Source organism: Curcuma longa, chromosome 15 (assembly GCF_044706935.1).
Source record: "Curcuma longa cultivar G26 ecotype Majalengka, Jawa Barat chromosome 15, ITB_CL_G26_1.1, whole genome shotgun sequence".
In the NCBI taxonomy this organism is placed as follows: domain Eukaryota; kingdom Viridiplantae; phylum Streptophyta; class Magnoliopsida; order Zingiberales; family Zingiberaceae; genus Curcuma; species Curcuma longa.
Genome location: NC_133875.1, coordinates 429,124 through 441,425, shown reverse-complemented (window position 1 = coordinate 441,425; position 12,302 = coordinate 429,124). Strand labels below are relative to the sequence as shown.

The following is a 12,302-nucleotide window of genomic DNA, read 5'->3' as shown; positions in this document are numbered from 1 at the left end:
AGCTACCAGATAGGCCAGTATATTTCTGAGTCTCAGTCTGGATACCTATTCATTTTAAATTATAGTGCAATAAGTTGGAAATATTTTAAATAAGACAACATTGCAGCTTGTGAAGTAGCAAACAAAACAGTTTAGATCAGGAAGTTTATTTCTGAACTTAGAATGGTTCCAACCATTGTTGAAGCGTTACTTGCTTACTGCGACAACAATGGAGTAATCGCATACGCGATGGAACCTAGGTCTCACTATCAATCCAAACACGCGTTTTGGTGAAATCAATAGATCAGAAAGATCATCGGTAGAGGATAAATACAATTCGAGAAGAATCCCACCGAATGGAGCCTTGCGAATCCTTTAACCTCTACCTCAAAGTAATTTTGAGGAACAAATAAGGGCGCTTGATATTGGATACATGAGGGATTGGCCTTAGGCCAAGTGAGAGTCTGTTAGATTTGAGAGGTGTCCTAAGGTAATCATCTTATGGTTATACTATTTATTGGATAAATAGCAATTCACTGTTTGAGTACACATTCCATATGTGTTTGATTGAATCTTAAACTCAAATATTGAATGTCCACAATATGATTCATAGCGTGAGAGAATTTGTGATTAGATCACAACTAGTGAGCATCTCTACACGTGTAATTATGAACGTATTGAAATTATCCCTAGTCAAGGAATTGATGAGTACGGACGTCATCGATTCTATCGAGACTAACACGTTTTGAACTCCTTGATTAGCCAAGCAGCTGATCTCACTGTTGTCGACATTAGATGTTGAGAGTTAAATGTGGATGCTGGTTAAAGGTAACCAGTTCATTTGAGTGACCTTCTTTGAGACATCATATGGTTTGATACATATGTTAATGAAGATCTCAAGTGCATCTTATGTACAAATTTCCTTTGACTTGTGGTATTCAAGTCATCTTGGTCATGGAAGCTTATACTTTGACATCTTAAGCAAGTATCTCCGAGTAGATGTGGACCCGAGATGATTGGGTATAGAGAATTCACCGCTCCTTGAAAAATGAGACGTATATCATGCGCCCGTTTGTTAGGATTGTTACTAAAAGTCTTTGGCCAAAGCATTATATGTCAAGAGTACGGTACTCTTGGATACATGTACAAGTAATTTGAATCCACAGGACAAGAAAACAGCTTGGGCTAGGTGTGATGTAGTCAGCCTAGTGGGGACAGACATATAGACCATGTCCTGAACCAAGCGGGTATAAGACGGTGAAAGGAACGAGACATGATTCAATGTAGATGCTGAAAGATTTGGAAAATGTTCTGGAATCAATCGTTAATTTTCTGATCAATTAGGGATAATGATGTACTATTAGGTGTCACTCATGATCGTTCCATAATTAACGGTTAATTACGGACGACCAATATAATCGGAAACTTATTGGGTCACACACACAACAAGTTCTCCGAAGGACTTAAAACGAGTTTAAAAATTAGATTCTCAAAATGAGAGAGATAAAATCTGGTTGGACCAGACAATGGATAAAATGATAGAACTCGTCTTACAAAGATGAAATGAACGAAATTGATTTTATTCAAATCAGAGGTCGTTTGGTTAGTGAACCAAAATTGAACCAACTTAGTTTGGTTCATAATGGAAGATATTTTGACAGAACGGATGCGATGAGGAGGTTCATCTTGTGAAGACGAATCGAACAAAACTTGTTTGGGTCAAATCAGAGTTCGTTTGGTTAGTGAACCAAGGGAACCAAGGGAACCAAAGATGAACCCGATTCGGTTGGCTACCGCTGATAAACCCGGTTTAGGGTTTTCTTGGTTTTCCTTTGGGTTTTTTCTTTCCCCGCCCAAGCCGCACTGTAGCTTCTCAAGGGAGGAATCACGATTTTATAAGTTTGTCTTCCTCCTCTTGTGGGCGAGGGGTGATAGCGATTTAGGCTTGATGGAAACCCTAAGGCGCCGACGCTCATCTTCTCGTGGAGTGTTGTTGTCGCCGACCGAAGGATAGGAAGCCAAAAACCCTAACAGCCATCCTCCTCCTTCCTCCAATCACGATTTCAGCACTGTGGATCTTCTTCAACTCCGCTGCCCACCAACCGCTGGAGAAGCAAGCGTGGGCGCATGGAACCTTAGCTCAAAAGCACCGAGAGTGCCTCTCCCTTCTTCTTCCCCCTCACCTCGCAGTGTCGTCCCTGTTTATATCACTGTGAAGGGGGCAACGCCGCTGCAGCCAATTGCCCCAGCCGCGTGGGGAGGATGAAGAAGAAACCCTAGGTCGCGCTTCACGATGGAGAGATCAGATTTCTCCCAATTTTGATTTTTCTTCACTGCCGCTGTTGATTGCCCTCTCTTGTTAGCTCCGCCATCGCTAGCCGTATGGGAGAGGAGTGTTCGTGCCATGTCTATTTTGGCCGCTTAATTGAGGAGAGAAATAGTATATGTGGTTGTATGGGAGAAATTGCATTATGTGGTTGTATGGGAGAGGAGGAGAAATCTCGTTTTGTTCGGCCATGTAATGAACGTTGTTCGCGGAAACTTATGAAGTTTCCGGAGAACGTTCCATCATCGTCAGAAAGGTTCCGATCGATTTATTCTAAATCGGTGGTCAATGATTGACTACCGAAAACTATACCAGGAATATGATTTTCGGTGATAGTTAGAAAGTCCCGAAACGATCGCGACACATGTTGTTGCGTAGTTCTCGGAATAAGACTTCTCTCGATTCGGTCGTCATCGATCATCGGCTAGTACCGAAGATGATGACGTGACTCGTGGCTTCTGAAGCCGTCCAGACGGGAGCTTGGCGTGGATCACCAGTAGAGGTGGAACTCCAACGAGGACTGCTCAATTGATTCAATACCGTTTAAACGTCATCCGCGATGTACGATTTAGAATAATTTATTATTCAGAAAATTTTAAATTCCTGTCATGCCTTGTACATATTATTTCCTGCTTATGTATGCGTGTGTTATGTGATAACTAGTTGTTAATTATTATTTTATTTCTGCTGCACACATTTCTGAAACGTGTAAACACGCGCATTGCACCGGGACGATCCCAACATAATCAACATTTTATCCTTGCAATTTCAAGGCATATGATATATTAGCTTGATTATCAACTAATGTAAAATAGAAATAAGATATAGATAAACATACCCTAAAAAAATAATAATGCCAATACAAGGATATAATATGGTGGTTTAACCCCCTAAGTCCTACTCCACAACCTTCTAACTTGTTAGGTGACGCACTTAGAAGTCCCCTATAATAGAAAAAGTCTCATTCCAAGAGGTAGATAAAACTTATACAAAAATTCTTATTGTTCTCCTTACAAGAGAATAGTAATTAAGGTGCAAGAGAAAAATAATAACAAGAGAAAATTGAACCTTTCAAGAGAAGAATCTCTTTATAGGTCATCAAGAGCACCTCTAAGCATGAAAAACTAATTAGAGAGTCAAGATTTAGAGCATGCAGTTGAATATGAATTATATATATGATTGATCTATTTCAAGGTGGAGTCTGGATGATTTTAGTAGCCTCAATTGTCCCTTAGTTAACTAAAATATCGAATCTAGAAACTTATCTATAACAACTATTTCTTCTTCCCTCCGACTCAAAGTCTTTCCAATCAACTTAAATCTTTATATATCAACTCCAACTAACATTAGTCAACTCAATTGGATAAGCATTGAATTTTTCATCTTAAACCTTTGTTTTTAGTTGACTTGACATATTTTTAATTAGTCGATACAATTGGATAACTTTGTGGCCTTTTTGTTAGATGAGTGTGTTTTAGTCAACTCAATCTCTATTTAGTCGATTCATTTCAATAAATTGATGACTACAAATCTTACATTGTAAAAGACAATCCTAAGTAACTAAAGATTATTTCGGTTAAGTAAAATCCAATCAGTCTACTAAAGAAACTTTAGTTGAATAATTATATTTTAGTGAGTCAAGTCAAAACTAAATATTTATGCTAGAAGTAAATCATCTATAATCGACTACTAAGTTGACTCAACTATTCAATCATCTGAATTACCCTTTAATTTATTGAATCTGTTCGAGTTTGAGCTTATTTGTTGACTTTGATCTAGGACACTATTTCGTTGGTTGAGTACCGTTAAGTATAAAATCTACCTAAAATCCAAAATCACATTCACTCTTAATCTCTCATCTCACATATCTTTATGCCAACAATACTCCTCACCCTCAAGTTATTCTCAATCTAAGTCTCTAAGCATTCAAACCAACATCCTCTTCATGCGTACATCTACTTGACACTTGTCAAATCATGAGCTACCTAATCCACAATCATTCTGTCGAAGGTCCTACTCTAGGTCCTTTTCAACTTACAAGGAGTCCTAACCTTCAAGTTTTCTTCAACTTTTAAGGAGTCCTCACCTTTGGGTATTTTTTTTTATTTTCTAAACACCCTTTAGACTTCCGTCAATACTTGTTGGAGATCTTCATTTACTAAGCACATCTTGAATTTCTTTCATGTATTTTATACTTGTTTTCCTTTGTCAAATATCAAATTAATTTTCATCCACTTAGATTTCTTATTTATCAAGTATCAAGTATCTAATTAACCCTTGATCTATTTAGACATCTTCTATTTTCAAGAAGTTCCTCATCAAATTCCTATGCACACTTGCCACTTATTAAAGTAAATTAAACTAAGTCTAACGTAAACACTCTAGCACCACATCAAAACCATCCATATAAAATTCACTTAATAACTTAGTTGAACTTGATCACTTGAAACATAATTACTCCAACAATACATTGACGCATGTTTTTTTTTCATTAATTTAATATATCTAAGTTTAAAGTATCAAAAGAAGCTAGGTAATGAAAATTATTGCCTGCAATATAGGATAAAATTGTATATAATAGATTATTTTCTGAGATCTTTATTGATGAAATCTTCATGCATTGAGTTGCCCTTTATTATCATAATATAAAGTTTAATGGTCGACACTCTACTTGGTTGACTCGAATGAGCACTAGCATGACTAAAGCTCCCATAGAATGCGTGCATTTTGCCTTAACTTTTATAAGAAAAATGGTACCAAAAGTTGTGGCATTGGTTGATCATGATCATACCTCTCACGGGGAGTTAAGTACATCTCTTTTAAATATTTCTAATTTGTAATATCTTTGTTGTCAATTTTATAATTTTATGTTTTCGTAATATTTGGTCATGAAATTACACAAAATTATATATTTAATCCTAGGGGAAAATATGATAGCTCCATATTGGGGACATTTGAGTAATGTTTCTTAAACTTTTCTTCTATAATAATCTAATACAATCAGGGGCGGATCCAGGATTTCATATTTGGGGGGCCATATAATGAAAACGATATACTCATTTGAACCCAAAAATTGCCCATAGATACATATCAAGGACCTAAGTACAACCTTAATCAATTAAATAATTATAAAAAAATAAAGAATAACTAAATTAACATTTATAATCCTTAGCACAAAAACCTAATATAGCATAATATAATCATTACATACAATTCAATGGAATTAGATTACTACTTTGTGCTATACATCCACTTATCCATGTGCAAAGTAAAAGGAAATGAGAAGGATAACTGATTCCTTGAATAAAAAATATGTTATCAATAAAAAAGGAAAATAGAAATTTTATTGAATCAATAATCTGATTGTTAGAAGCTAAGTTTACATGTGTATTTAATGTTAGATAAATTTCATTAATATGATCTCATATGCATCCACTTATCCACCCACATAGCATATGCCTAGAGCAATTACCTCAGCACAAATTGGCTGCATGTAAAGTCATTTATAAGTGTTAAATAATCAAAACACAACCATCATAAGCATTAACTGAACCTAGGATTGACTCAACTACCACATTAAGATTCAACTTGATTTGGTCATCCTAGAGTTATTCATTGTATTTTTCCTTCAATTATAAGAACAAGATCTTTGCCTAAAATGTGTCTTTCTATACAAGATTATGATTGCTTTAATAGTTTCTAATGAACAACAGTTTATCATACAATAGCAGAAACATGAGATTTTGTTCAAAAGCTTACTTGGAGGGGCGCCCATTACTTTAAGAACTAGCTGTTCTGCTATAGATTTACTTCGACCATATGGATCAACATGCTCATCAAGTGGAAAATATGGTAATGATTCATTCCCATTCACAATCTCTTTTCCTCCAAATATAACATTGTATGTACTGACATAGACTAGCCTCTTGATACCAAACTCATGGCATACGTCCAGTATGTTGCAGGTTCCATTTATGTTAACTTCATCAGTGCGCCCAGCTTGGAGCATTTCTTTCCCAGACATTCCATATGAAGCGAGATGGAAAACACAATTCGCACCCGCAAAACTTTTCAACATCTTTTTTCTTATTCACATCCCTTGAAAAAATTCAGGTACTTTAGTATTCATTCATGTGCTTCCACGGTCATCCCTGTAGCATCGAAACAGCATAGGCCAGTGCCAAGAGCAGCTCTTGGGAACTGAGATATAAATTCTTATTTTGCCTAACCTATTATTTAGGTTTACCTGCTGCCCTTTCATGACAATTAAAAACGAAAATGGAATACTGATGCCATTTCATTACTTTCGAAACAAAATCAGATTTAGAATTCGTTGTTCCGATAAAAACTCCATGTTGGACTAGATGAAAGATCATAATTCAGAACTCAATGCCCCGACCCTGAGGAAGTAAATAAGTCGACCTCTCTATTGGCTATTGCTACCATCAATTTCTATAAAACTGGCTACAGGATGATATGCAAGTTAAACTAAAGAGAACGGAGAGAATTTAACAACTGCAAAAAGCGCGAATCGAGAGGCAGAAAGTAAGAGCGAGAGAAAAAAATTGAACCTTGTATGCAGCGTACGCGAGCATTACGGAGATCGACGGACCACGGGGAGGAGCCACGGAGGTCGAGGGATCAGACCTCGGCGGCACCGCGGCGGGCGAGCTCAAGGCAGAGGGCCGCCCCGACGAAGCCCTGCCCACCCGTCACCGCGAAGGTGTTCCCCTCGATGCCCTCGTTCTCGCTCAGATGCATCATCGTCTTCCTCCGTCCGTCGCAAGCGTCCCTCAGTCCCTCTCCCAGTTTTTTCTCCCAGTTTTTATGATTATATTACTAATATTAATATATATTAATAGTTTTGAATGTACGTGGGCTGGGGGGCCATGATGCCTTAACTTTTATAAGAAAAATGGTACCAAAAGTTGTGGCATTGGTTGATGATCATACCTCTCACGGGGAGTTAAGTACATCTCTTTTAAATATTTCTAATTTCTAATATCTTTGTTGTGAATTTTATAATTTTATGTTTTCGTAATATTTGGTCATGAAATTACACGAAATTATATATTTAATCCTAGGGAAAAATATGATAGCTCCATATTGGGGGCATTTGAGTAATGTTTCTTAAACTTTTCTTCTATAATAATCTAATACAATATGCTATTATACATATAATTTTTAAGTAACTTGTTGTGCATAATGCACAAGATGTTAAGTGTGAAGTTGGCTTATAGACAATGGAAATTTTATTTGTACAATAATAAAAAATTTCTAAAAGGTTATATATATGCACTTTCAACATATAATCTTTTGGTCATAAGCATTCCTATTTGTCTCTTAAATGATATAGATGATTTAAGCATAAGGTATGTTAAGTTTTCTTTATACAATACATTAGATTTTTTTTATATATATTTAACATTTACTACTCTATTCTGAAATCTTGTGACTCTAAAGAGATGACTAAACAAATCTAATTGTGTTCGAATTTATGAAATATTTTTATAAATTAATTTAAGCCCATTTTAAATATAAAGACTCAAGATATGACAAACATTCTGAATGTTAAAAAAAATAGTTGCCATGATTAAATCAAAACATACTAAATGTATAAAAAAATCTAATTGCAATGATTAAATAAAAAATAAATTAGTTCTTAGATAGTCATTATTTGTTGCAGTATTAAAAGATATGAATTTTTTTTCATTTACAACATGAGAAATATGACAAAAATAATATGACCAATTTTAGAAAAAAAATCAAAACCTGAAAACTAATTATGTATTTTTGGATAGACCAATTGTTGTTTATCCAATGTGTAGCGCAATAAATGTATGATTATGCATTATGATCGCTACTTCAAACATCACAAGTTAATGTTATTTTTATATTTACTAGTAAAAAACCTTCTTGCAACTCTTGTATGGGACTATTTTTCCACTATTTTCATAAATAATTTGAAATGGTTTCAAATCATTTACTATTATCATTAATGTTATTTGAAGATACTACACTTCGTTTCTCCTTTATGTAAAAAAAATGATAAATCTCAGTCAGTCTCATGGACTTAATCCCTGAGAGTGGCCGGCCTGGTCTCATGGAAGTTTTCCACCGACCACCAAGGTAAATTGGGAAGCGCATACGACGGTCAATCCAGATGTCCGACATCCTTTGATTGCGTTCTCTATTTGGAAGAAAATTCTTGCAAATACGCCGTAGCTGGGGATCGAACCGTGGGTCCCTAGGTCACAACCCGAATGTCCTACCATTGCACCATTGCCCCGGGGACTCCTTTCTCCTTTATGTGGATGACCTTAGGAGTGTCTCTAATTTTGATGTTTCCCACTCTTTGATACAATGATTGAAGAACAACATTGAAGGTGAGATTGATTGTGTTGGCACTATAAATAATACTAGTCTTCTAGCCCTCCTTTTGTGTCATCTTGAGTAGCAATTTGGTGCCCCTGGGTATGGTATGTGGTAAGTGATAGCATATTTTTCTCAAGCAATCAGAATTTAAAACGATGTATGCATACGATATTTGAATAACTAGTGACGTTGGGGAATCACGTCAAGAGTCATCTCATTTCTTGAATTTACTTAGTGTGCTGAATGAGGAATTGGACCGTACATCTAAGAATTAGTTGGCTCATAAGATTCAGATACCTTGTATAAAAAAATTGAGTATCCAATTGGATTAATTTCTATTGGTACAATGGTAGTGGTTCGGATCGCTAGGGGAGGGATGAATAACAACTTGTAAATCAAAATCTCAATTTCTCTTGCAAACATTTTAGCAAGAATATACACTAACTAAAAACACAAATATAACATGAAAAATATGAGGCACAAATTTACTTGGTTGTAACCCTCGAGTTGTTAGTCCAAAAACTATGAAAGCTCTACTAAAATCTCCTCGTTGGAAATGATCTGGAGGCGGAGAAGCCTTGTACAACGGTTGAGTGTAAAAACTATAAAAAAAATTGAATGACAATGAATTTAAATGTGTGTGTTTCTTCTTCGAACTTCAGTCTATTTATAGCCTTCACCTTGATCTAACTATTGTGCTCACGGGACACTTTTGGGCGCCTAGAAGCCTTTCGAGCGCTTGGACTCATCGAAACTCCATCCACTTGGCAATAGTCCTCTAACAACTGTGGACCTTCTGAGCACTTGGAACTTGTCGATGTGGACATCACCCTGATCCGTTCGACAATGATTCACACCAACCTGTAATGGGCATCCGGGCGTCTGAAACCGATCCAAGGGATTGGACTCCTAGTGATTGGAACATCTCCAAGTGCCTGGAATGGTCAACCTTGGGTTGATCATTTTCCTCCTCTGTTCTGTTGTGGTCGCCTTGTGCAATTTTTCTTGTGACTTCTCGTTCCTTGGGATACTCCGAACTCTTCCAGCTCACTTCCGTGTATCCTTCTCGGAGTACTTTTCTACAGCTTTTCATATCACAGATGCACTGAGCCCGTCAGCTCCTTTCTCGTGGCATCCTCTCGCTCACTTGCGTCTTCTATCAAGATTCGTCATCTTGAATACGTGTGTTATATTAAGTCCCTGTATATTTAGACACACACATCAAACATAACAAGAACCTAATTTTAAATTTATTTGACCACACATCAAAACTCTACTAGGGTACTAACAATCTCCTTCTTTTTTATGTTAGTCAAACTATGTTTGAAATTAGATTAAATTACTAAAATAAGACAAGTATAATGCAAATAAATTAATCAATTAAAATATTCTAACTCTCCTACATTTTATATCTAATTTTTTATTTTTCTTCTCTTTTTGACAATAGTAAGGATATATAAAAAAATTTGATAATAATTATCTAGATCATAGAAAATTCTAAAATTTTTAGCACAACAACTTCAATCATAAAAAATTGATTTTCATCGAAAATATATTATAATTAATTTTAATTAAAAAAACATTATTTTATTTTGATAATTATTTAAAAATATTAAAAATTTTAAATGCTAATAAAGAGCATGTCATATTTTCATATAAAATTAATTTTTATGAAAATTTCTTACAAAATGTACTGAAAGTTTTTTTTGCATATAAGTCAACTATATAAAAAATCTTTTTCCTTGGTTTTCTAAATGGTTAAAATAGATTTTGAAACCTAAAATAAAGTTAAACCTACTAGATTTATCAAATATTTTTCTGGAATAAATAATTTTGATACCTTTCTAATTTGACCTTTGAAATTTTTATAATTATATCTTGATCCTCGAAATTCTAAGTCTTTTCTTCCACCTTTGTTCTTTTGTTCAAATTATCATGTGAAAGCTTTTCTAATGATGATTTTAGGAAATCTACCTGGCCCCTTAGCATTAAATTTTCAATTGCTAAATTTTTAAATTCTTCTTTAGGATATGTACTAGCTAATTTATTTTCTATATCAAGATTGGTTCATTTTAACTCTATGCATTTATTCTTTACTTTACGTAATAACCTAGATAACATTTTAATTGTGTCATATAATTGATCGGAGGGTAGGTTACATACCTCCCTTACCGTTTCTGATTTGTTTGTTAAGGCTTCCTGTGTACTATTGCTCTCTTCGAATGAGTCGAACGCTTCTTCTTCATGGGTTGCAATGAATGCAAGACTAGCTCTATGCTTAGTTTCTGATTCTTCTTAGGAAGATGTGTCACTCCATGTTGCCTTTAGGTTCTTATGCTTGGGCTTCGCCTTATTGTTTCCCTTTTCTTTGATTTTTTGCTTGAGTTTAGGACAGTTGTCCTTAATGTAACCTTCTTTGTCACAATTAAAGCATCTTACCTTCCTCTTCTGCTTCTTCTTTAATAATTTGGTTGCTTGTCTCCTATCAAAGTTATTAGTCTTAAAAAATCTTTCCATTTTTCTTACAAGATAGGTTTCTTCATTTACGTCCAAGGATGTGTCCAAGTCTGATTTGCTCTCTTTTACTTGTAGAGCGATGTTGCGGTTTGATATCCCTATTTCTTTTGAACCTACACATCTAGATTCGTGCAATTCCAAAGTAGAAAATAAATTTTCTAAACTACTTATCTCTAGATTCTTTGAAATATAATAGGAATTCACTATAGACATCAATTTTGGGATTTATAGAAAAGCATTCAATGCATACCTCAAAGTGTTCTGATTTGACACTCTTTCATCTAGATTTTAAAGATTTGTTAATATCTCCTTAAGCCGTGCATGTAATTGAGCCACTATTTTCCCCTTATCTAGCTCTAGGTTGTTTAGTTGATTTTTGAATAGATCTCTTTTGACTAACTTGATTTTTGAGGTACTTTTATGAAGTTCTAAGAACTTTTCCCAGAGATCTTTGGCGGAGTTGTAAGTACCAATCTGACTGAGTTCCTACACTAGTAACTCACTTAGTAAATGAAATTCAGCTTTACAATTTGCCATGAATTCATCTCATTGTTTCTTGGTCCATCATAGTTCATTGATTTCTTCTTCATCCTTGTTCATGGGCACTTCGAACCCATGTTTAATACAAATCATAATTTCAAAATCTATTTTTAAAAACACTTTTATTTTTTCCCAAATTGTGAATTCTCTCTCGAACTTCTATGGGTGAATATTTGATACGACCATTGCTTGTTCCCCTCTTTATTGTTGCACAGTTGGCGGTTAGTCCTTCTGGCAGTCCAGGCTCTAATACTAATTGTTGGTGTAGCGGAAGTGGTTTGGATCGCTAGAGGTTAGAAGTGAATAGCAGCCTACAAATCAAAATCTTGATTTCTCTTGCTAACGTTTTAGCAAGGACATACACTTAAAACCACAAATATAACATGAAAAATACGAGACACTAATTTACATGGTTGCAACCCTTGAGTTGTTAGTCAAAGAACTTGTAACACCCCAAGCGTGCCAAATAGGTTTCATGGTATCAATTTTCATAATTGCTAGGTTTGAGCTTAGGTTTTATTTGTTTCTTAATTGAATTTGGATAGATAAAGTGCAAGTTAGGCTT

At 35.1% G+C, this 12,302-nt stretch overlaps 1 pseudogene; it reads right to left on the bottom strand.

Annotated features, from left to right (window-relative positions):
* Positions 1-7,066, bottom strand: part of LOC141846461 (uncharacterized) — a 21,127-nt pseudogene extending 14,061 nt beyond the window's left edge.
* Between the last annotated feature and the right edge of the window lie 5,236 nt (positions 7,067-12,302).